Genomic DNA, 25123 nt, shown 5'->3' on the forward strand with positions numbered 1-25123 from the left:
CGTTGAAGCGAGAAGGAAGATTGAGCGGTTGCTGATGTTCATTGAACTCCCTGTTTTTTATACTTTTCATTAAATGGACTCCCTTTGCCAAACTATTGAGTTGTCTTTATTAATTTGATGCTAGAGTACCAATCTGCATCCCCATCCATCTCAAGGGGTCTGCTGCTCATCTTAAAGTGCTGTTTGGAAACCCCCAGTCCTATGGGCCAGCTGGGGTCCATACTGCACACTTGGTAGCAGAAGATGGTTTCAATTAGAATCGATTAGATAAGACACCCATTGGCCGTCGACATTAGTAACTCTGGGTCCTCGGCAATATCACGAGTCCTTTGCCATCCGGCTGAGTAGAACAAGAAGCTCCCCGTAGATAGTGGTTAGTCTAAGTAAAAAATCTTGCAGGTTACGTCTGAAGGAACCTTTGTTTTCACCCCAAAAACCCCTTCCCACTTCTACAAGCAGCTGATTGGATGAGCAGCATGGACAGGTGGTAACGAAGGCGGTGATCCCGAGCATCCGGAGAGGAAAAAATGCGAACAGCGAGTGAAAAATACTGAATGCTTTGGCAAAAAGTGCATGCCTTAAAACAAGTAAAGGGAAAGTAACGGAGGGAGGAGGGAAATATAACGACAGAGTAAGAGTATAATTTATATATAAGGGGAAAATATTGACTCGAGGGTGGCCGAGCAATAGAGAGAGATACCGGGAGAATAACCGAGTGAGGAGTATACGCCCAGATACCTAGGTTTAAATGAGCGCTAGAAGAAGCCTTCATTTAAAGTCCTGAATGAATAGGATGAAGTAGGAGACCAGAATCGATTAAAGACGTTCTGAAAGAAAGGGGCTTACATTCCATGTCGGAATAACTATAGGGGCAGAATGCATCTGAGGAAGCAGATGGCATGAGATTTATGTAGCCGGCTGAGTCTGTCTCGTCTGTCTTGTCTGTTTGTGTTTTCTTTTTTCTGACGTCACGAGGTAAGAACATTTTTTGGGGAAAAATAGCATGAAAATTGCACGATCGGATAGACAAAATGTTGTATGGCATGGATTGATGGTTGTTGTTTGAAAAAATAAAAGTAACATTTTTTGTTAGAAAAAAAAAACAGGAATGCAGCTTGCAACGATTGGTGCTTGCTCATATTGTTGACCTTGTTTGTGAAATGTAAAGCATAACAAAGTGTTATATAACGAGAGGATAAACAGGTTAAGCATGGAAGACGTTACCCCATTGGTACACTTGTGCAAACAGTTGCCAAAACATGCCCCTAAACTGAAGCAGTACAGTGCAGAATGGGTTAAAGGGACTGCAAACAAAATGTTTATGCCATGACCCCAAGGAGGCTTGCTATCTAAAATGGTCCTGCAACACATGACGACATATTTGCATGCCACGTATACTGGCAAAAAGTTAGATTAATGCCTAGCTAGTTTAGAGCTTTGGAAGATGTACCAAGAGGATAAGTTGGAGGAGCCACCGTTAGATTGGAAACTTAACTTATGCACAGAGGGGGGTGAAACACCTTCTGCGGCACCCGCCCAGTCTGAAACAAAAAGCAAAGCCAGTAAAGATGAAGGATTATATTCGTTGAGGGAACTTAAAGCAGCCACTGGCTATAGCAACCAGGCATTTGAGACACCTACGCAAAGTAGTGACGAAAGACCAGAGAAGGACAAAGACAGAGATATTGCCTCCAAAGTCCCGAAGGACAAGGAGAGACACGAAAAAGAAAAAGGAGATCAAACATAAGCAAGTACATCTCTAGATAGGGGTAGAGAGGGAAAGAGATGGAAAGGAGATGAGGACAGGACTGATGGGATGGCATTCACACAGAATGAATGGGTGGTCAGATTTTATTGAAACTCGATGGTAAAGGCATTGAGGACATGAGACAAAAGGGAGAGCCAGATGAATCAAAAAGGAAAGAGAAGGAAATGGAAAACCGATTGAGAGACGAAGGAACTAAGAAAAAAGATAGACAGAAACGAGAGCAGTTATATCATGAGGAGCATGAAAGAAAACGTGATCATAAGCAGAGAACAGCTGATGATCAGGACAGGCAGGAACAAAGGAGAATAGAAGAAGAAGAACAAAAAATCTGGTAGAAGAGAATAAAAAGACGACAGGATGAGGAAATACAAAGGGCAAATGAACGAAGAGATGCAAGGAAACAAGAAGAAGATATGGTCAGAGCGGAAGCGAGGAAGCGCAGAGAATTTGATGACGACATAGAACACAAGCGAAGACAGAGAGCACGGGATCTTGAATATCTGGAAAGAGAGGTTTAAAAACCAGATCCAGTAGTAGACTGGGAAGACATAGAAGAATTATTTCCTTAGTACGATTCAGTACCAGGCACGTCTAGGGCAAAGATGGAAGATGACTTCAACACCAAAAGCATCGGAGAGACGATCGATAGAATATATGATGAAATGGGGCTAGAACAGGTACCCCAAGGGAAAGGAGAGGACAAGCGTCTTGAGAGCACTCAGTTGTACGACACTGAGGATGCCTCCCGAAGTAGCATAAATAGAGAGCTGTCCCTAGATAGGTTGACGCTAACCAGAAATGAGGAGGATGAGAGAAGTTGCACGAGTTGGGCACAGACAATATCGGATGCAGAAAGAGAAGAATGTGAGGAAAGAGAAGACGAGAGAAGATGCGAAAAGAGGAAAGGGAATAATATGGTCAGATTCTAGTGGATCTGCACCAAAGACATCAGAGTCAGCCAAACAATCAGGCCGACACAAAGGAGTATTTTACGGTCAGAGGGGGGTGGCCCCACCACCCTATGTGAGCAGACTAAGGTCATTGCCAGGTAGACAGCGATGTCGAAATATTACCCCTGCAGTGGATAGAAAAATGATGAGAGAGGAAAAGGAGTGCCATGTGTCACAAAACGAAAAAGGAGGAACGAGACCACAATACATACCATGGCCACACATGGATCGAGAAAATCTGAAAAATAACCTTCCAATGTTGACATCGGGAGCCGGAAAATGGATACATGATTTGGAAAAAATGACGGTAGGGAACACGTTAGCTATGGGGGATATTAAGGGTCTTTTAATCGCCATGCTTGGTTATAGAGCTGACCATGTTGGACACGTGCAGGTTACCCTAGAGTGACTACAGTTAATACTGCACATGATGGAGCGCCGTTTAACAATTGCAGAACACCAGTATGAAAGCATTACGATTGCTATACCCGGATACTTCAGACATGGGAGCTATAATGACACGTAAGATGAAGGAGTCAGATGATCCTTTGGTTTACATTCAGAATTTCCAAGACACATGGGTGCTGGAAACTCGTAAATCTTGGGGGAATTCCATACCCGTGTTTTACCACCAAGGGCTGCCAGAACAGGTACAGAAGCAGCTCAAGAAATTGGTAGGAATAGAGACCAAACCGTGGTTTGAGATACAGTTGACCATAGTGCACTATTGCAGGCTACTGCAAGAGAAAAATTGCAAAAAGAAGCGGCACGAAAAGGTTAAGAGGCAAAATGAGTGCAGAAGAAAATGTCAAAATATGCCATTGAAGGGGCAATGATCACTAACACAGACGGATCAAACATGCAGCAGATCAATAATCAAAAGCAGTTTGATCAATGCAATAACCGGTTTTACCCAAGAGGGAGAGGCTTTCGAGGAAGAGGATGGCAGAGTAATCAGGGAGGTTTTCAAGGTAATCAGGGAGGCTTTCAAAACATGCAAAACAGCAATCAGGATATGTCAAACAGGCAAATAATCAGACCACCGCCTATATGTTGGACGTGTGGGATGACAGGGCATCTAGCATGCACATGCAGAAGTCAAGGCATGGTGCAAAACCACCAAGGAACAAAAGTAGGGATGGTGAATCCACCTGTGTTTTTACAACAGGGTGGAAATGGAGTTGCACAAAATCACACAGTACAGCAGCAAGCGCCAGGAGCACAGCAAAGTTTGCAACCTCAGAATATGACAAATTTTCTGCAAGGACAGTCTCAACAGTCGCCGATGCAACTGTTACAAACAACAAGTACATGGCAAGTACTGAATTCTGTAATAGGAAATGACACTGGTGATGAAGGAAGTCCATTCACTCAACATGGGACAAAGTTACCAAACCTCACCAAGAACCAAGGGTAGATGTCCTTATAGGGGATAAAGAAGATTCTTTCTTAGTTGACACAGGTGCAACCCGCTCGTGTATATGTGAAGGCAAGTTTTCGTTGTCCGATGATGCCATAAATACTCAGGCCTTCACAGGAGCAACAAGTCGTGTTCCTTTTACAAAAGAATTTCCAGTTTTCATAGGAGAATTTGACATGAATGTGCCACTGCTGTATTCAAGGCAAACCCCAGTAAATATATTTGGATGAGACCTAATGAAGAAGTTATACATGACAATCTCGTTCACGGAGAGGGAATAGTATGTTCAACTCCAGGAATGCATTATTTGAACATATGCAAAATGATTAGAGCATACGCAGGACAAACGGCTATGACAGCTGTTCCATTGGAACCACTAGCATTCGCGTATGGAGTGCGTATATTAATGTTATGGCTACAAGGCCTTACAGACAAACCAATGAGAACCCCAGATGAGTTTCTATTTAGGCCAAGTATACCTATACATGAGGAAAAGGGACGAGCGTTTCCCTTGGTAATACACACAGCCATAGTACGAGGAAAAATGGTGTTGATCGATGGTTATGATGACGAAGGCAGACAATGGTGCACAGTAATCATCATTGGGGAAAAATACAGATTGACTGACATCACTGATGACAATCTGTTTGAAGAGCAAACAGGTATAGATGAAACAACAGTTGAGGTGAATTACATTTATTGGGTGAAATGATCAAAAGAGAAGTGCACCAGAGAATGATGCTGGCACAAACACATCCTGAATATTTTGATGATGACATGGCAAAGGTGCTTGTCTCAGTGTGGACTACAGGCCTTTATAACATAGGTTTATTGAAAGGAGTCAGAGAAGTAAAGATTACATTGAAATCAGCAGCAAGTTTACCAAAAGCACAACAGTATCCCATGTCTAGGGAAGCAGATGAAGGAATTTTCAAAACAATTTCTGCTATGATGGAGCAGGGCATTTTACTGACGTCAGAGTCATCATGTAATACTGCAGTTTACCCTATCAAAAAATCAAAGGGAGGGTCTTGACGTTTAATCCAGGATTTAACACCAATAAATGATATTCTAGAGGCCGAGTTCCCTCTAGTTCTTAACCAGTCCACAATCCTATGTAATATACCTGTTGAGGCAAAGTATTTCACAGCGATTGACTTGAAAAATGCATTTTTCTCAATCACATTGCAAAAAGACTCACAAGATTTGACATCATTCATGTTCAGACAAGTGCATCTGAAAAGTACAAGGTTTCTTCATGGGTACTGTGAGTCCCCTTCGATTTTCAACAGAGTCCTGCAAATGGACCTAAGCAATATTGCATTAGAGAGTTTTGTCTTGCAATATGTGGATGACATCTTAATTTGCAGCACGACAGAGGAAACGTGCATACACGATTCTATTAAGTTATTGACTGTATTGGCTGAGAAAGGATATAAAGTTGACAAAAATAAGTTACAGTATTGTCAGCAAGAAGTGCTGTACATAGGCCAGCTAATCTCACATGAGGGGAAAAGGGTTACCCCTGAAAGGGCTGAAGCAATATTAAACACAGCCAAGCCACACACGATAAAACAAATGCAGAGTTTTCTAGGATTATGCAATTATGTCAGGGCATGGGTCTCTGACTCCAGCTCCTATACCAAGCCCTTGTTACAAGCCTTAAAGAAAGCACAGGTGACGAAAGAAAGAATTGTGTGGACCGTGACCTTGGAAGAAGGGTTTGTTGAACTAAAGAAGGCATTTGTACGGCACCAGTTTTAGGGATTTCCAATTATGCAGAGGAATTCTACCTGTTTTCAGACACGAATGACAGTGTTATGACAGTAGGGTTCACACAGAGAACCACGTTGGGGTACAAGACCCTGGCATACTACAGTGGGAGTTTGCACCCAGTAATGAGAGGTCACTTCCCTTGCGAACAAAGTTTAGCTGCGGCAGCGTTCACCATGAAGAAAGCTACAACCATTGTGATGGGATGCTCAATGACGTTGTTTGTCGAGCATGCATTATTTGCCATTCTAAAGAAACCGAAAGGCACATTGACATCTCAGAGAGCTTTGGCTTATGAAGTGATCACATCAAATGCATCGATTAAAATAATTCGATGTAAGATAGTGAACCCAGCTATGTTTATAGCAGAGCCTGTCACTGAAGGAGAGCCAATCCATGACTGTGCAAACTATGAAGAATTTAATGATAAGATTCCCAGAGTGAAAGAAAATGCATTGGCAGAAGGAGAAATCGTCTTCGTTGACGGTTCTTCGAGAATCGATCAAAATGATGGACAGAGATATACAGGCACAGCTGTGATGAAGCACACAGCAAATGGAGAATTTCGATTACTCATTAGTGCACAATTACCATCTCATTATTCAGCACAAGCTGCAGAATTATTGGCCTTGATACTCGCACTCGAGAATCACACAGACCAGGAAGTGACAGTGTACATTGACTCCGCCTATATGACATTGACAGTGTACACATGCCTAGCGTGCTGGAAAAGGAGGGGCTACCTCCGAGTGGATGGCACACCAGTGCAGCACGCAGCCTTACTGGAGAGGCTCATTAAGGCACTAGAACTCCCAGTGGGCATAGCGATCGTGAAATGCACCGCCCACACGAAAGGGACAGATTTGATCTCACGTGGAAATCAAGCAATAGACACGGAAGCCAAGCGTGTGGCGACCAAAGACGAAATTATAATGAATGTGGAAATAAAAGATGTGCATGAGAGAATGATTGTTGCTTGAAGTGAACCTGAAGGTTACAGTAATATGGAGAGAACCCAGTTAATGGAGCTCCAAGGGGAGGCACCACAGGAAGAGAAACACCTCTGGAAGTGACAAGGGTGTTCTTTAAACCCCTCCGAGAGCTTGTGGCGACAAAACAGCACTGGTAAACTGGTGATGCCTATACCCTTATTAAAAATAGCGCTGGAACAGTTACATTATCCAGCGCACATGACAAAAGAGAATCTAGCAGCGACAATTGCCGAAGACTGGTTCATACCGAACTTGACAGAGCATGTTGCATTTTTTATAGTGAACTGTATAATCTGCCAACAGTTCACAGCTGGGCACACACTACGTGTAATTAGAGGAGTCATCCCAAGGCCCAATGGACCTTTTCAGCACTTGCATGTCAATTATGTAGATATGATTCAAGTGTTTAACGGCTACAGTTACCTAATTGTTGTGGTGTGTCCATTCTCTAGATGGATAGAAGCAGGTCCATGTATACACCCAGACTCTACCTGTGTGGCCACATTTGTGGTGAGGGAGGTATTTCCCAGATGGGGAGTATGTGAGGTCATGAGGTCAGACAATGGACCTCACTTTGTTGATGCCGTATTTGAACAGATCAGCTTGTTGCTTGGTATAAAGCACACGTTTTCTTCGGCGTATCATCCTCAAGGGAATGGGATATGCGTGAAGCTCAATGGCTTGTTAAAGGAAAGGATAGCCAAGTTGAAGCTTACTCTAAAGAAGGGATGGCCTTCCACTGGCACTGCATGCACTCAGAAACCAGCCTGGTTCTGACCTCCATCTCACGTCGCATGAAATCGTGACAGGCAGAAGGAAGCACATGCCACTAACACCCCGAGATACAGCTAGATGTGATGCTCAGCCAACAGGGGCAGTGTTAGGATCAGAAATGAAAAATTACTTGGATTGCATGACATCTTGTCTTACTGTAATTTAAGGACAGCTGCAGCGACGACAAGAAGGGTGCAGGGCAGCACAGAACACAGAAGGAGATATTGCAACAAACCAAGTTCAGGGTTTATGTGTACCACAATTGTTCCTTGGGGACAGGGTCCTGGTGAGAAACCACATGAGAAAAAAGTGGGACGAGCCAAGGTTCAACGGTCCCTTCAGAGTGGAGGACCTCACTCCCTCTGCAGTTAAGTTACAGCGAAGAAGAACTTGGATCTTTTTGGGTGACATCAAGCCATACAACGAGAAGACCCTCTGCCCTCACCCCACCATGTAGAGACTACAGACAATGGGGAAGAACCACAGCACGTGCAGACGAGATCCATGACGATGAAGAAGGACGCATGAGCAGCAAAGCAAAGGCAAAGAACATTTGTGCAGGATTGTGGATTCATTCTGGACATTTCCTCTGAGAAAAATAGGGGGATAAGGACATAAACACAGACACTCTGTGCATCCCAGTTGCAGGGTGAAGAAGAAAATTGCATGTATAAGCCACATCATATCTTGTTGACTTTGAACTTTGGACTCAGGCACACTGAAGCCTTGATAAGAAAAGATATGCCAAAGTTTGATAGAGGACACATAAATTGAAAAGAGAATACAGTATCCTGGCTCTTTTAACACAGAAGCCTTTTTTGGACTCACTTATGGTGTCATGCAGTAGTGACATCACTAAGGACGTTTTGACCCATTACGAGTTAGTATTGAGGTCGTACCCGTCGTTAGTGGGAAGGCTCACTAACATCACTGAATTTCTTCAAGATCCTGAAAACAAAAAGACAATAAGGAGGCTGCTCATTGTGATTGCTGAGCAGTTCCTTTTGCTTCCGGAGTACAGGGAAGACAAGACAAATATCCCTTTCATTAGAATATAGCAGACTAGCAAGCAATGTGTTTTTTCGCCTAATTGAGGACTTTCTATAGCTTGTGGAGAGGCCTGCCAGTGTTGATGTCCTCACTTTCATCGGAGACCCAGCAAATTCTACACAGATGAGCATGCTCCTGCATGGTATTAAAATGCAGGTCGAACTTTCTAATCATCATCAGAATTACCGGAGAAGATTGTAAACTTTCCATAGAGAGACAGATCGCGAAAGTGTTACCAGAGGACTTCACTTCTGCTTATGCTGACAACAAAACGACATGTCTTCGGGAGTGAAACAAATAAGAGGCATTGACTGGGAGCTTGTTTATTTTGAACACGCAAATTAAAGACTTTCTGAACCTTTTATCTTATTTGACATTTTCATACATGGAAAAGAGAACTTTTTCCAGAGACAAGAGACAATCTATTATTTGTTCCATTATCTGCAACCTACAAGCAGAAACAGCAGGACCTGGATATAACGACATTACCTAGAATGTATTAAAGAGTTAGTCTTATATCCTTAGATCCTTAGATCCTTAGATGATAGAGATGGGCAGCCAAAATAGTAATCTTGCCCTCCCTCAGGAGGAGAGACGCTCATATTGGCCCAAATATAAGTGCTGTAAATTGACCTACAAGGGAATCATGTATCTATGCACAGTGTTCATTATTGTGTTATTGTCACTGACGATTCAAACTGCATTTTTTATTGGTGCACAAAATGTTCAGATTGCAGTGCACCCACCTAATGATGTACGCATGACACCCACAAAGGTGCCCAGATCTTACATGAAACTTTCACACCTACGCATGGACTTTTGCCATACCCAGACACCTTAACTTTCCCAGACCAAGAAGCAGACTCGAGGCCAGCTACAAAGAAATTATTGACACATGACCACTGAGGTGATGATTTGATTGTAACAATAATTGGAGGGAAGCTGGGGTGCAGACTAACTCCCTGCACCTGGCCGGCTATTCTGCACGCTGCTAAGAGCAAGTGGAAAAGTATGAGTGGGGTTGATGCCAACCCAATCATAGTGGACCAAGTAATCTAGGGTCCAATAGTTAGTAGAACCAATGAGACGTCGTACTTTAAGTGACGTTTACAGTGGCCATTTTGAAGGAAGGGCTCAGTTGCCCCACCTGACATTGTTTATCCAATCCCCTCTCCCCGTTACCATGTACAGATATAGTGCCTATATTAAAGTTACCTTCCTATAACCAATCAAGTTGCATGCTAAGTTTTAAGAGTTACACGTCAGTGATGACGAGTTTTTGGTATAAATGTTATGTTTTTTCTGAAATTAATTGGAGTTGATGCGAGAAGGAAGATCGAGCCATTGCTGATATTCATTGAACTCCCTGTTTTATGAACTTGTCATTAAACGGACTCACTTTGCCAAACTATTGCGTTGTCTTAATTATTTGATGCATGAGTATGAAACTGCACCCCATCTATCTCGAGGGCACTGCTACTCATCTTAAAGAGCTGTTTGGAACCCCCAGTCCTATGGGCCGGCTGGGGTCCATACTGCACAACAGTAACCATAATATGTTGTACTTTTGGGCATTGGGTCGCGAGGTTGCCCCCTCTGGCCCATGCTGCCTTTCTTGCCCCATGACAGAGTGGTCACCGTACAGTGACCTGTCTTCTTTCTCTTTCTTCTCGCCCTTTTTCTAGGGTGGGAGGGTTCTGGGAAAAAGTAGAGAGACTCTGCATGCGCAAAGTACTTGTTTGTTTGGGTCCCCGTGCAGGGAACCAAACTGGTTCTGTTTTTCTGTTGCCAAGGCAGCTCCTTTTATTGCCAGGGGCTGCCCCTGGGTCCTTGTTGTGCCTTTTTGGGGGGTTGTGTTGCCAGCCACCCCCTCGCACCCCTTATGGTGCCTAACACATTGTTCCTTGTCTACTTCCTGCTTTTCAGGTCCCTGGTGCCTTGCACCCCTTTTGGGAGGATTTACCACCTTGCCCTTCCTTCTTATTGCTCCTGCTGGTGACTGTGTGTCTGCCTTTGGGCGGGACATGCAAACGGAGGAGGGGGGGAGAGAATCTCAGTGCTAGCGCTGCCCCTGCCCTCCCCCTTTCTGGCACCATGGGGCACAGGTCACCTGCCCCCACCAGTTACACTTTGGCGCTTGCCATCACCAGCAGAGCACTCTCTGCGCCCACCTCGGCCCAGTGGCAAGGAGTGGCTGCCTGGCCGCAAGGAAGCAAGTGTGGGAGCAACAGGAGCCCCTCTCTGGGTCGGCCGGACCTCAAGCAGCTGCACCCAGTGGTTCTCGACAGGGAACCCCCTTCAGCAGACCCCACTCATGGAAGTGAGGCAGGGGTTGGGCTTGGGGGGCGGGGGGGCGCATCACGTGTGCTCCAGGTGCAGTGGCGGGCAGAGCACCCCAATCACTGGCCATGGTGGCTTCCAGTCCTGGGGGGCAGCTGATGTGCTCTTGCGGCATCACCCATTCAGGGGTGTGCAGGAGAGTGTTTGGGGGACCCTCTTCAGGCTGCCCTGGACGGGCATCTCCCCACACAAACACAAGGATGGAGGCAACGCAAGGGAGTGGCGAGCGTTTCCTGGCTTACAAACGATCTGGTAGCCATGTGTGCTGCTACACAGGATCAGGAGCCATGTGTGCCTTCCCTGTATTACAAAAACAGATGGTGCGCGAAATAAAACCCTGCCACCTGCCTCTGCCAGGCACCAGCCTCTGCACCAGTGTCTGCCAGGCACCAGCCTCTCCCAAGCACCAGCCTCTGTCAGGCACCAGCCTCTCCCAAGCACCAGCCTCTGCCAGGCACCAGCCTCTCCCAAGCACCAGCCTCTCCCAAGCACCAGCCTCTGTCAGGCACCAGCCTCTCCCAAGCATCAGCCTCTGTCAGGCACCAGCCTCTCCCAAGCACCATCCTCTGTCAGGCACCAGCCTCTCCCAAGCACCAGCCTCTCCCAAGCACCAGCCTCTGTCAGGCACCAGCCTCTCCCAAGCACCAGCCTCTCCCAAGCACCAGCCTCTGTCAGGCACCAGCCTCTGCACCAGCCTCTCCCAAGCACCAGCCTCTGTCAGGCACCAGCCTCTCCCAAGCACCAGCCTCTGTCAGGCACCAGCCTCTCCCAAGCACCAGCCTCTGTCAGGCACCAGCCTCTGCACCAGCATCTCCCAAGCACCAGCCTCTGTCAGGCACCAGCCTCTCCCAAGCACCAGCCTCTCCCAAGCACCAGCCTCTCCCAAGCACCAGCCTCTGTCAGGCACCAGCCTCTCCCAAGCACCAGCCTCTGTCAGGCACCAGCCTCTGCACCAGCCTCTGCCAGGCACCAGCCTCTGCACTAGCCTCTCCCACGCACCAGCCTCTCCCAAGCACCAGCCTCTGCCAGGCACCAGCCTCTCCTAAGCACCACCCTCTCCCAAGCACCATCCTCTGTCAGGCACCAGCCTCTGTCAGGCACCAGCCTCTGCGCCAGCCTCTCCCAAGCACCAGCTTCTCTCAGGCACCAGCCTCTGCACCAGCCTCTCCCAAGCACCAGCCTCTGTCAGGCACCAGCCTCTGCACCAGCCTCTCCCAAGCACCAGCCTCTGTCAGGCACCAGCCTCTCCCAAGCACCAGACTCTGTCAGGCACCAGCCTCTGTCAGGCACCAGCCTCTGCACCAGCCTCTGTCAGGCACCAGCCTCTGTCAGGCTGAGGTGCTCTTGCGGCATCACCCATTCAGGGGTGTGCAGGAGAGTGTTTGGGGGACCCTCTTCAGGCTGCCCTGGACGGGCATCTCCCCACACAAACATAAGGACGGAGGCAACGCAAGGAAGTGGCGAGCGTTTCCTGGCTTACAAACGATCTGGTAGCCATGTGTGCTGCTACACAGGATCAGGAGCCATGTGTGCCTTCCCTGTATTACAAAAACAGATGGTGCGCGAAATAAAACCCTGCCACCTGCCTCTGCCAGGCACCAGCCTCTGCACCAGTCTCTGCCAGGCACCAGCCTCTCCCAAGCACCAGCCTCTGTCAGGCACCGGCCTCTCCCAAGCACCAGCCTCTGCCAGGCACCAGCCTCTCCCAAGCACCAGCCTCTGCCAGGCACCAGCCTCTCCCAAGCACCAGCCTCTCCCAAGCAACAGCCTCTGTCAGGCACCAGCCTCTCCCAAGCACCAGCCTCTGTCAGGCACCAGCCTCTCCCAAGCACCATCCTCTGCCAGGCACCAGCCTCTCCCAAGCACCAGCCTCTCCCAAGCACAAGCCTCTGTCAGGCACCAGCCTCTCCCAAGCACCAGCCTCTCCCAAGCACCAGCCTCTGTCAGGCACCAGCCTCTGCACCAGCCTCTCCCAGGCACCAGCCTCTGTCAGGCACCAGTCTCTCCCAGGCACCAGCCTCTGTCAGACACCAGCCTCTCCCAAGCACCAGCCTCTGTCAGGCACCAGCCTCTGCACCAGCATCTCCCAAGCACCAGCCTCTGTCAGGCACCAGCCTCTCCCAAGCACCAGCCTCTGTCAGGCACCAGCCTCTCCCAAGCACCAGCCTCTGTCAGGCACCAGCCTCTCCCAGGCACCAGCCTCTGTCAGGCACCAGCTTCTGTCAGGCACCAGCCTCTGCACCAGCCTCTGCCAGGCACCAGCCTCTGCACCAGCCTCTCCCAAGCACCAGCCTCTGTCAGGCACCAGCCTCTCCCAAGCACCAGCCTCTGTCAGGCACCAGCCTCTCCCAAGCACCAGCCTCTCCCAAGCACCAGCTTCTGTCAGGCACCAGCCTCTGCACCAGCCTCTGCCAGGCACCAGCCTCTGCACCAGCCTCTCCCAAGCACCAGCCTCTCCCAAGCACCAGCCTCTCCTAAGCACCAGCCTCTCCCAAGCACCAGCCTCTGTCAGGCACCAGCCTCTGTCAGGCACCAGCCTCTGCGCCAGCCTCTCCCAAGCACCAGCCTCTCTCAGGCACCAGCCTCTGTACCAGCCTCTCCCAAGCACCAGCCTCTGTCAGGCACCAACCTCTGCACCAGCCTCTCCCAAGCACCAGCCTCTGTCAGGCACCAGCCTCTCCCAAGCACCAGCCTCTGTCAGGCACCAGCCTCTGTCAGGCACCAGCCTCTGCACCAGCATCTGTCAGGCACCAGCCTCTGTCAGGCACCAGCCTCTGTCAGGCTGATGTGCTCTTGCGGCATCACCCATTCAGGGGTGTGCAGGAGAGTGTTTGGGGGACCCTCTTCAGGCTGCCCTGGACGGGCATATCCCCACACAAACACAAGGACGGAGGCAACGCAAGGGAGTGGCGAGCGTTTCCTGGATTACAAACGATCTGGTAGCCATGTGTGCTGCTACACAGGATCAGGAGCCATGTGTGCCTTCCCTGTATTACAAAAACAATGGCGCGAAATAAAACCCTGCCACCTGCCTCTGCCAGGCACCAGCCTCTGCACCAGTCTCTGCCAGGCACCAGCCTCTCCCAAGCACCAGCCTCTGCCAGGCACCAGCCTCTCCCAAGCACCAGCCTCTCCCAAGCACCAGCCTCTGTCAGGCACCAGCCTCTCCCAAGCACCAGCCTCTCCCAAGCACCAGCCTCTGTCAGGCACCAGCCTCTCCCAAGCACCATCCTCTGTCAGGCACCAGCCTCTCCCAAGCACCAGCCTCTGTCAGGCACCAGCCTCTCCCAAACACCAGCCTCTCCCAAGCACCAGCCTCTGTCAGGCACCAGCCTCTGCACCAGCCTCTCCCAAGCACCAGCCTCTGTCAGGCACCAGCCTCTCCCAAGCACCAGCCTCTGTCAGGCACCAGCCTCTCCCAAGCACCAGCCTCTGTCAGGCACCAGCCTCTGCGCCAGCATCTCCCAAGCACCAGCCTCTGTCAGGCACCAGCCTCTCCCAGGCACCAGCCTCTCCCAAGCACTAGCCTCTGTCAGGCACCAGCCTCTCCCAAGCACCAGCCTCTCCCAAGCACCAGCCTCTGTCAGGCACCAGCCTCTGCACCAGCCTCTGCCAGGCACCAGCTTCTCCCAAGCACCAGCCTCTCCCAAGCACCAGCCTCTGCCAGGCACCAGCCTCTCCTAAGCACCAGCCTCTCCCAAGCACCAGCCTCTCCCAAGCACCAGCCTCTTTCAGACACCAGCCTCTGCACCAGTCTCTGCCAGGCACCAGCCTCTCCCAAGCACCAGCCTCTGGACCAGCCTCTGCACCAGCCTCTGTCAGGCACCAGCCTCTCCCAAGCACCAGCCTCTGCACCAGCCTCTCCCATGCACCAGCCTCTGTCAGGCACCAGCCTCTGCACCAGCCTCTCCCAAGCACCAGCCTCTGCACCAGCCTCTGCACCAGCCTCTCCCATGCACCAGCCTCTGTCAGGCACCAGCCTCTGCACCAGCCTCTCCCAAGCACCAGCCTCTGCACCAGCCTCTGCACCAGCCTCTGTCAGGCACCAGCCTCTGCACCAGTCTCGCCCAAGCACCAGCCTCTGCACCCGCCTCTCCCAAGCACCAGCCTCTGAACCGGCCTCTCCCATGCACCAGCCTCTGTCAGGCACCAGCCTCTTTCAGGCACCAGCCTCTGTCAGACACCAGCCTCTCCCAAGCACCAGCCTCTGTCAGGCACCAGCCTCTGTCAGGCACCATCCTCTGTCAGGCACCATCCTCTGTCAGGCACCAGCCTCAGTCAGGCACCAGCCTCTGTCAGGCACCAGCCTCTGTCAGGCACCATCCTCTGTCAGGCACCAGCCTCAGTCAGGCACCAGCCTCTGTCAGGCACCAGCCTCTGTCAGGCACCATCCTCTGTCAGGCACCAGCTTCAGTCAGGCACCAGCCTCTGTCAGGCACCAGCCTCTGCCAGGCACCATCCTCTGTCAGGCACCATCCTCTGTCAGGCACCAGCCTCAGTCAGGCACCAGCCTCTGTCAGGCACCAGCCTCAGTCAGGCACCATCCTCTGTCAGGCACCATCCTCTGTCAGGCACCAGCCTCAGTCAGGCACCAGCCTCTGTCAGGCACCAGCCTCTGCACAGCATCTCCCAAGCACCAGCCTCTGTCAGGCACCAGCCTCTCCCAAGCACCAGCCTCTCCCAAGCACTAGTGTCTGTCAGGCTCCAGCCTCTCCCAAGCACCAGCCTCTCCCAAGCACCAGCCTCTGTCAGGCACCAGCCTCTGCACCAGCCTCTGCCAGGCACCAGCTTCTCCCAAGCACCAGCCTCTCCCAAGCACCAGCCTCTGCCAGGCACCAGCCTCTCCTAAGCACCAGCCTCTCCCAAGCACCAGCCTCTCCCAAGCACCAGCCTCTGTCAGACACCAGCCTCTGCACCAGTCTCTGCCAGGCACCACCCTCTCCCAAGCACCAGCCTCTGCACCAGCCTCTGCACCAGCTTCTGTCAGGCACCAGCCTCTCCCAAGCACCAGCCTCTGCACCAGCCTCTCCCATGCACCAACCTCTGTCAGGCACCAGCCCCTGCACCAGCCTCTCCCAAGCACCAGCCTCTGCACCAGCCTCTGCACCAGCCTCTCCCATGCACCAGCCTCTGTCAGGCACCAGCCTCTGCACCAGCCTCTCCCAAGCACCAGCCTCTGCACCAGCCTCTTCACCAGCCTCTGTCAGGCACCAGCCTCTGCACCAGTCTCGCCCAAGCTCCAGCCTCTGAACCGGCCTCTCCCAAGCACCAGCCTCTGAACAGGCCTCTCCCATGCACCAGCCTCTGTCAGGCACCAGCCTCTGTCAGACACCAGCCTCTCCCAAGCATCAGCCTCTGTCAGGCACCAGCCTCTGTCAGGCACCATCCTCTGTCAGGCACCATCCTCTGTCAGGCACCAGCCTCAGTCAGGCACCAGCCTCTGTCAGGCACCATCCTCTGTCAGGCACCATCCTCTGTCAGGCACCAGCCTCAGTCAGGCACCAGCCTCTGTCAGGCACCAGCCTCTGTCAGGCACCATCCTCTGTCAGGCACCATCCTCTGTCAGGCACCAGCCTCAGTCAGGCACCAGCCTCTGTCAGGCACCAGCCTCACTCAGGCACCATCCTCTGTCAGGCACCATCCTCTGTCAGGCACCAGCCTCAGTCAGGCACCAGCCTCTGTCAGGCACCAGCCTCTGCGCCAGCATCTCCCAAGCACCAGCCTCTGTCAGGCACCAGCCTCTCCCAAGCACCAGCCTCTCCAAGCACTAGTGTCTGTCAGGCTCCAGCCTCTCCCAAGCACCAGCCTCTCCCAAGCACCAGCCTCTGTCAGGCACCAGCCTCTGCCAGGCACCAGCTTCTCCCAAGCACCAGCCTCTCCCAAGCACCAGCCTCTGCCAGGCACCAGCCTCTCCTAAGCACCAGCCTCTCCCAAGCACCAGCCTCTCCCAAGCACCAGCCTCTGTCAGACACCAGCCTCTGCACCAGTCTCTGCCAGGCACCACCCTCTCCCAAGCACCAGCCTCTGCACCAGCCTCTGCACCAGCTTCTGTCAGGCACCAGCCTCACTCAGGCACCATCCTCTGTCAGGCACCATCCTCTGTCAGGCACCAGCCTCAGTCAGGCACCAGCCTCTGTCAGGCACCAGCCTCTGCGCCAGCATCTCCCAAGCACCAGCCTCTGTCAGGCACCAGCCTCTCCCAAGCACCAGCCTCTCCCAAGCACTAGTGTCTGTCAGGCTCCAGCCTCTCCCAAGCACCAGCCTCTCCCAAGCACCAGCCTCTGTCAGGCACCAGCCTCTGCCAGGCACCAGCTTCTCCCAAGCACCAGCCTCTCCCAAGCACCAGCCTCTGCCAGGCACCAGCCTCTCCTAAGCACCAGCCTCTCCCAAGCACCAGCCTCTGTCAGGCACCAGCCTCTGCACCAGCCTCTGCCAGGCACCAGCTTCTCCCAAGCACCAGCCTCTCCCAAGCACCAGCCTCTGCCAGGCACCAGCCTCTCCTAAGCACCAGCCTCTCCCAAGCACCAGCCTCTCCCAAGCACCAGCCTCTTTCAGACACCAGCCTCTGCACCAGTCTCTGCCAGGCACCAGCCTCTCCCAAGCACCAGCCTCTGGACCAGCCTCTGCACCAGCCTCTGTCAGGCACCAGCCTCTCCCAAGCACCAGCCTCTGCACCAGCCTCTCCCATGCACCAGCCTCTGTCAGGCACCAGCCTCTGCACCAGCCTCTCCCAAGCACCAGCCTCTGCACCAGCCTCTGCACCAGCCTCTCCCATGCACCAGCCTCTGTCAGGCACCAGCCTCTGCACCAGCCTCTCCCAAGCACCAGCCTCTGCACCAGCCTCTGCACCAGCCTCTGTCAGGCACCAGCCTCTGCACCAGTCTCGCCCAAGCACCAGCCTCTGCACCAGCCTCTCCCAAGCACCAGCCTCTGAACCGGCCTCTCCCATGCACCAGCCTCTGTCAGGCACCAGCCTCTTTCAGGCACCAGCCTCTGTCAGACACCAGCCTCTCCCAAGCACCAGCCTCTGTCAGGCACCAGCCTCTGTCAGGCACCATCCTCTGTCAGGCACCATCCTCTGTCAGGCACCAGCCTCAGTCAGGCACCAGCCTCTGTCAGGCACCAGCCTCTGTCAGGCACCATCCTCTGTCAGGCACCAGCCTCAGTCAGGCACCAGCCTCTGTCAGGCACCAGCCTCTGTCAGGCACCATCCTCTGTCAGGCACCAGCCTCAGTCAGGCACCAGCCTCTGTCAGGCACCAGCCTCTGCCAGGCACCATCCTCTGTCAGGCACCATCCTCTGTCAGGCACCATCCTCTGTCAGGCACCAGCCTCAGTCAGGCACCAGCCTCTGTCAGGCACCAGCCTCAGTCAGGCACCATCCTCTGTCAGGCACCATCCTCTGTCAGGCACCAGCCTCAGTCAGGCACCAGCCTCTGTCAGGCACCAGCCTCTGCGCAGCATCTCCCAAGCACCAGCCTCTGTCAGGCACCAGCCTCTCCCAAGCACCAGCCTCTCCCAAGCACTAGTGTCTGTCAGGCTCCAGCCTCTCCCAAGCACCAGCCTCTCCCAAGCACCAGCCTCTGTCAGGCACCAGCCTCTGCACCAGCCTCTGCCAGGCACCAGCTTCTCCCAAGCACCAGCCTCTGCCAAGCACCAGCCTCTGCCAGCCACCAGCCTCTCCTAAGCACCAGCCTCTCCCAAGCACCAGCCTCTCCCAAGCACCAGCCTCTGTCAGACACCAGCCTCTGCACCAGTCTCTGCCAGGCACCACCCTCTCCCAAGCACCAGCCTCTGCACCAGCCTCTGCACCAGCTTCTGTCAGGCACCAGCCTCTCCCAAGCACCAGCCTCTGCACCAGCCTCTCCCATGCACCAACCTCTGTCAGGCACCAGCCCCTGCACCAGCCTCTCCCAAGCACCAGCCTCTGCACCAGCCTCTGCACCAGCCTCTCCCATGCACCAGCCTCTGTCAGGCACCAGCCTCTGCACCAGCCTCTCCCAAGCACCAGCCTCTGCACCAGCCTCTTCACCAGCCTCTGTCAGGCACCAGCCTCTGCACCAGTCTCGCCCAAGCTCCAGCCTCTGAACCGGCCTCTCCCAAGCACCAGCCTCTGAACAGGCCTCTCCCATGCACCAGCCTCTGTCAGGCACCAGCCTCTGTCAGACACCAGCCTCTCCCAAGCATCAGCCTCTGTCAGGCACCAGCCTCTGTCAGGCACCATCCTCTGTCAGGCACCATCCTCTGTCAGGCACCAGCCTCAGTCAGGCACCAGCCTCTGTCAGGCACCATCCTCTGTCAGGCACCATCCTCTGTCAGGCACCAGCCTCAGTCAGGCACCAGCCTCTGTCAGGCACCAGCCTCTGTCAGGCACCATCCTCTGTCAGGCACCATCCTCTGTCAGGCACCAGCCTCAGTCAGGCACCAGCCTCTGTCAGGCACCAGCCTCACTCAGGCACCATCCTCTGTCAGGCACCATCCTCTGTCAGGCACCAGCCTCAGTCAGGCACCAGCCTCTGTCAGGCACCAGCCTCTGCGCCAGCATCTCCCAAGCACCAGCCTCTGTCAGGCACCAGCCTCTCCCAAGCACCAGCCTCTCCCAAGCACTAGTGTCTGTCAGGCTCCAGCCTCTCCCAAGCACCAGCCTCTGTCAGGCACCAGCCTCTGCCAGGCACCAGCTTCTCCCAAGCACCAGCCTCTCCCAAGCACCAGCCTCTGCCAGGCACCAGCCTCTCCTAAGCACCAGCCTCTCCCAAGCACCAGCCTCTCCCAAGCACCAGCCTCTGTCAGACACCAGCCTCTGCACCAGTCTCTGCCAGGCACCACCCTCTCCCAAGCACCAGCCTCTGCACCAGCCTCTGCACCAGCTTCTGTCAGGCACCAGCCTCACTCAGGCACCATCCTCTGTCAGGCACCATCCTCTGTCAGGCACCAGCCTCAGTCAGGCACCAGCCTCTGTCAGGCACCAGCCTCTGCGCCAGCATCTCCCAAGCACCAGCCTCTGTCAGGCACCAGCCTCTCCCAAGCACCAGCCTCTCCCAAGCACTAGTGTCTGTCAGGCTCCAGCCTCTCCCAAGCACCAGCCTCTGTCAGGCACCAGCCTCTGCCAGGCACCAGCTTCTCCCAAGCACCAGCCTCTCCCAAGCACCAGCCTCTGCCAGGCACCAGCCTCTCCTAAGCACCAGCCTCTCCCAAGCACCAGCCTCTCCCAAGCACCAGCCTCTGTCAGACACCAGCCTCTGCACCAGTCTCTGCCAGGCACCACCCTCTCCCAAGCACCAGCCTCTGCACCAGCCTCTGCACCAGCTTCTGTCAGGCACCAGCCTCTCCCAAGCACCAGCCTCTGCACCAGCCTCTCCCATGCACCAGCCTCTGTCAGGCACCAGCCTCTGCACCAGCCTCTCCCAAGCACCAGCCTCTGCACCAGCCTCTGCACCAGCCTCTCCCATGCACCAGCCTCTGTCAGGCACCAGCCTCTGCACCAACCTCTCCCAAGCACCAGCCTCTGCACCAGCCTCTTCACCAGCCTCTGTCAGGCACCAGCCTCTGCACCAGTCTCGCCCAAGCACCAGCCTCTGAACCGGCCTCTCCCAAGCACCAGCCTCTGAACCGGCCTCTCCCATGCATCAGCCTCTGTCAGGCACCAGCCTCTGTCAGACACCAGCCTCTCCCAAGCATCAGCCTCTGTCAGGCACCAGCCTCTGTCAGGCACCATCCTATGTCAGGCACCATCCTCTGTCAGGCACCAGCCTCAGTCAGGCACCAGCCTCAGTCAGGCACCAGCCTCTGTCAGGCACCAGCCTCTGTCAGGCACCATCCTCTGTCAGGCACCAGCCTCAGTCAGGCACCAGCCTCTGTCAGGCACCATCCTCTGTCAGGCACCAGCCTCAGTCAGGCACCAGCCTCTGTCAGGCACCAGCCTCTGTCAGGCACCAGCCTCTGTCAGGCACCATCCTCTGTCAGGCACCAGCCTCAGTCAGGCACCAGCCTCTGTCAGGCACCAGCCTCTGCACCGGCCTCTCCCAAGCACCAGCCTCTGTCAGGCACCCGCCTCTGTCAGGCACCAGCCTCTGTCAGACACCAGCCTCTCCCAAGCACCAGCCTCTGTCAGGCACCAGCCTCTGTCAGGCACCATCCTCTGTCAGGCACCATCCTCTGTCAGGCACCAGCCTCAGTCAGGCACCAGCCTCTGTCAGACACCAGCCTCTATCAGGCACCATCCTCTGTCAGGCACCATCCTCTGTCAGGCACCAGCCTCAGTCAGGCACCAGCCTCTGTCAGGCACCAGCCTCTGTCAGGCACCATCCTCTGTCAGGCACCAGCCTCAGTCAGGCACCAGCCTCTGTCAGGCACCAGCCTCTGTCAGGCACCATCCTCTGTCAGGCACCATCCTCTGTCAGGCACCAGCCTCAGTCAGGCACCAGCCTCTGTCAGGCACCAGCCTCTGCGCCAGCATCTCCCAAGCACCAGCCTCTGTCAGGCACCAGCCTCTGTCAGGCACCATCCTCTGTCAGGCACCAGCCTCAGTCAGGCACCAGCCTCAGTCAGGCACCAGCCTCTGTCAGGCACCATCCTCTGTCAGGCACCAGCCTCAGTCAGGCACCAGCCTCTGTCAGGCACCAGCCTCTGTCAGGCACCATCCTCTGTCAGGCACCAGCCTCAGTCAGGCACCAGCCTCTGTCAGACACCATCCTCTGTCAGGCACCAGCCTCAGTCAGGCACCAGCCTCTGTCAGGCACCAGCCTCAGTCAGGCACCAGCCTCTGTCAGGCACCATCCTCTGTCAGGCACCAGCCTCAGTCAGGCACCAGCCTCTGTCAGGCACCAGCCTCTGCACCAGTCTCGCCCAAGCACCAGCCTCTGAACCGGCCTCTCCCAAGCACCAGCCTCTGAACCGGCCTCTCCCATGCACCAGCCTCTGTCAGGCACCAGCCTCTCTCAGGCACCAGCCTCTGTCAGACACCAGCCTCTCCCAAGCACCAGCCTCTGTCAGGCACCAGCCTCTGTCAGGCACCATCCTCTGTCAGGCACCATCCTCTGTCAAGCACCAGCCTCAGTCAGGCACCAGCCTCTGTCAAGCACTAGCCTCTGTCAGGCACCATCCTCTGTCAGGCACCATCCTCTGTCAGGCACCAGCCTCAGTCAGGCACCAGCCTCTGTCAGGCACCAGCCTCTGTCAGGCACCATCCTCTGTCAGACACCAGCCTCAGTCAGGCACCAGCCTCTGTCAGGCACCATCCTCTGTCAGGCACCTTCCTCTGTCAGGCACCAGCCTCAGTCAGGCACCAGCCTCTGTCAGGCACCAGCCTCAGTCAGGCACCATCCTCTGTCAGGCACCATCCTCTGTCAGGCACCAGCCTCAGTCAGGCACCAGCCTCTGTCAGGCACCAGCCTCTGCGCCAGCATCTCCCAAGCACCAGCCTCTGTCAGGCACCAGCCTCTCCCAAGCACCAGCCTCTGTCAGGCACCATCCTCTGTCAGGCACCAGCCTCAGTCAGGCACCAGCCTCTGTCAGGCACCAGCCTCTGTCAGGCACCATCCTCTGTCAGACACCAGCCTCAGTCAGGCACCAGCCTCTGTCAGGCACCATCCTCTGTCAGGCACCTTCCTCTGTCAGGCACCAGCCTCAGTCAGGCACCAGCCTCTGTCAGGCACCAGCCTCAGTCAGGCACCATCCTCTGTCAGGCACCATCCTCTGTCAGGCACCAGCCTCAGTCAGGCACCAGCCTCTGTCAGGCACCAGCCTCTGCGCCAGCATCTCCCAAGCACCAGCCTCTGTCAGGCACCAGCCTCTCCCAAGCACCAGCCTCTGTCAGGCACCAGCCTCTCCCAAGCACCAGCCTCTCCCAAGCACCAGCCTCTCCCAAGCACCAGCCTCTGTCAGGCACCAGCCTCTGCACCAGCCTCTGCCAGGCACCAGCTTCTCCCAAGCACCAGCCTCTCCCAAGCACCAGCCTCTGCCAGGCACCAGCCTCTCCTAAGCACCATCCTCTCCCAGGCACCAGCCTCTCCCAAGCACCAGCCTCTGTCAGACACCAGCCTCTGCACAAGTCTCTGCCAGGCACCAGCCTCTCCCAAGCACCAGCCTCTGCACCAGCCTCTGTCAGGCACCAGCCTCTGCACCAGCCTCTCCCAAGCACCAGCCTCTGCACCAGCCTCTCCCATGCACCAGCCTCTGTCAGGCACCAGCCTCTGCACCAGCCTCTCCCAAACACCAGCCTCTGCACCAGCCTCTGCACCAGCCTCTCCCATGCACCAGCCTCTGTCAGGCACCAGCCTCTCCCAAGCACCAGCCTCTGCACCAGCCTCTTCACCAGCGTCTGTCAGGCACCAGCCTCTGCACCAGTCTCGCCCAAGCACCAGCCTCTGAACCGGCCTCTCCCATGCACCAGCCTCTGTCAGGCACCAGCCTCTGTCAGACACCAGCCTCTCCCAAGCACCAGCCTCTGTCAGGCACCAGCCCAGACACCAGCCTCTGTCAGGCACCAGCCTCTGTCAGGCACCAGCCTCTGTCAGGCACCATCCTCTGTCAGGCACCAGCCTCAGTCAGGCACCAGCCTCTGTCAGGCACCATCCTCTCTCAGGCACCAGCCTCAGTCAGGCACCAGCCTCTGTCAGGCACCAGCCTCTGTCAGGCACCATCCTCTGTCAGGCACCAGCCTCAGTCAGGCACCAACCTCTGTCAGGCACCATCCTCTGTCAGGCACCAGCCTCAGTCAGGCACCATCCTCTGTCAGGCACCATCCTCTGTCAGGCACCAGCCTCAGTCAGGCACCAGCCTCTGTCAGGCACCAGCCTCTGCGCCAGCATCTCCCAAGCACCAGCCTCTGTCAGGCACCAGCCTCTCCCAAGCACCAGCCTCTGTCAGGCACCAGCCTCTCCCAAGCACCAGCCTCTCCCAAGCACCAGCCTCTCCCAAGCACCAGCCTCTGTCAGGCACCAGCCTCTGCACCAGCCTCTGCCAGGCACCAGCTTCTCCCAAGCACCAGCCTCTCCCAAGCACCAGCCTCTGCCAGGCACCAGCCTCTCCTAAGCACCATCCTCTCCCAGGCACCAGCCTCTCCCAAGCACCAGCCTCTGTCAGACACCAGCCTCTGCACAAGTCTCTGCCAGGCACCAGCCTCTCCCAAGCACCAGCCTCTGCACCAGCCTCTGCACCAGCCTCTGTCAGGCACCAGCCTCTGCACCAGCCTCTCCCAAGCACCAGCCTCTGCACCAGCCTCTCCCATGCACCAGCCTCTGTCAGGCACCAGCCTCTGCACCAGCCTCTCCCAAACACCAGCCTCTGCACCAGCCTCTTCACCAGCCTCTCCCATGCACCAGCCTCTGTCAGGCACCAGCCTCTGCACCAGCCTCTCCCAAGCACCAGCCTCTGCACCAGCCTCTTCACCAGCGTCTGTCAGGCACCAGCCTCTGCACCAGTCTCGCCCAAGCACCAGCCTCTGAACCGGCCTCTGCCATGCACCAGCCTCTGTCAGGCACCAGCCTCTGTCAGACACCAGCCTCTCCCAAGCACCACCCTCTGTCAGGCACCAGCCCAGACACCAGCCTCTGTCAGGCACCAGCCTCTGTCAGGCACCAGCCTCTGTCAGGCACCATCCTCTGTCAGGCACCAGCCTCAGTCAGGCACCAGCCTCTGTCAGGCACCATCCTCTCTCAGGCACCAGCCTCAGTCAGGCACCAGCCTCTGTCAGGCACCAGCCTCTGTCAGGCACCATCCTCTGTCAGTACCAGCCTCAGTCAGGCACCAGCCTCTGTCAGGCACCAGCCTCTGTCAGGCACCATCCTCTGTCAGGCACCAGCCTCAGTCAGGCACCAGCCTCTGTCAGGCACCAGCCTCTGTCAGGCACCATCCTCTGTCAGGCACCAGCCTCAGTCAGGCACCAGCCTCTGTCAGGCACCATCCTCTGTCAGGCACCAGCCTCTGTCAGGCACCAGCCTCTGTCAGGCACCATCCTCTGTCAGGCACCAGCCTCAGTCAGGCACCAGCATCTGTCAGGCACCAGCCTCTGTCAGGCACCATCCTCTGTCAGGCACCAGCCTCAGTCAGGCACCAGC

At 54.9% G+C, this 25123-nt stretch overlaps 1 protein-coding gene across 4 annotated transcripts in view; it reads left to right on the top strand.

Annotated features, from left to right (window-relative positions):
• LOC138504626 (aminopeptidase N-like) overlaps positions 1 to 25123 on the top strand; it is a 554696-nt gene that overhangs the window by 155383 nt on the left and 374190 nt on the right. The gene's annotated exons all lie outside the window — the stretch shown is intronic.

The sequence above is a fragment of the Ambystoma mexicanum genome, chromosome 11, assembly GCF_040938575.1.
Source record: "Ambystoma mexicanum isolate Mex_15411 chromosome 11, UKY_AmexF1_1, whole genome shotgun sequence".
Classification (NCBI taxonomy): domain Eukaryota; kingdom Metazoa; phylum Chordata; class Amphibia; order Caudata; family Ambystomatidae; genus Ambystoma; species Ambystoma mexicanum.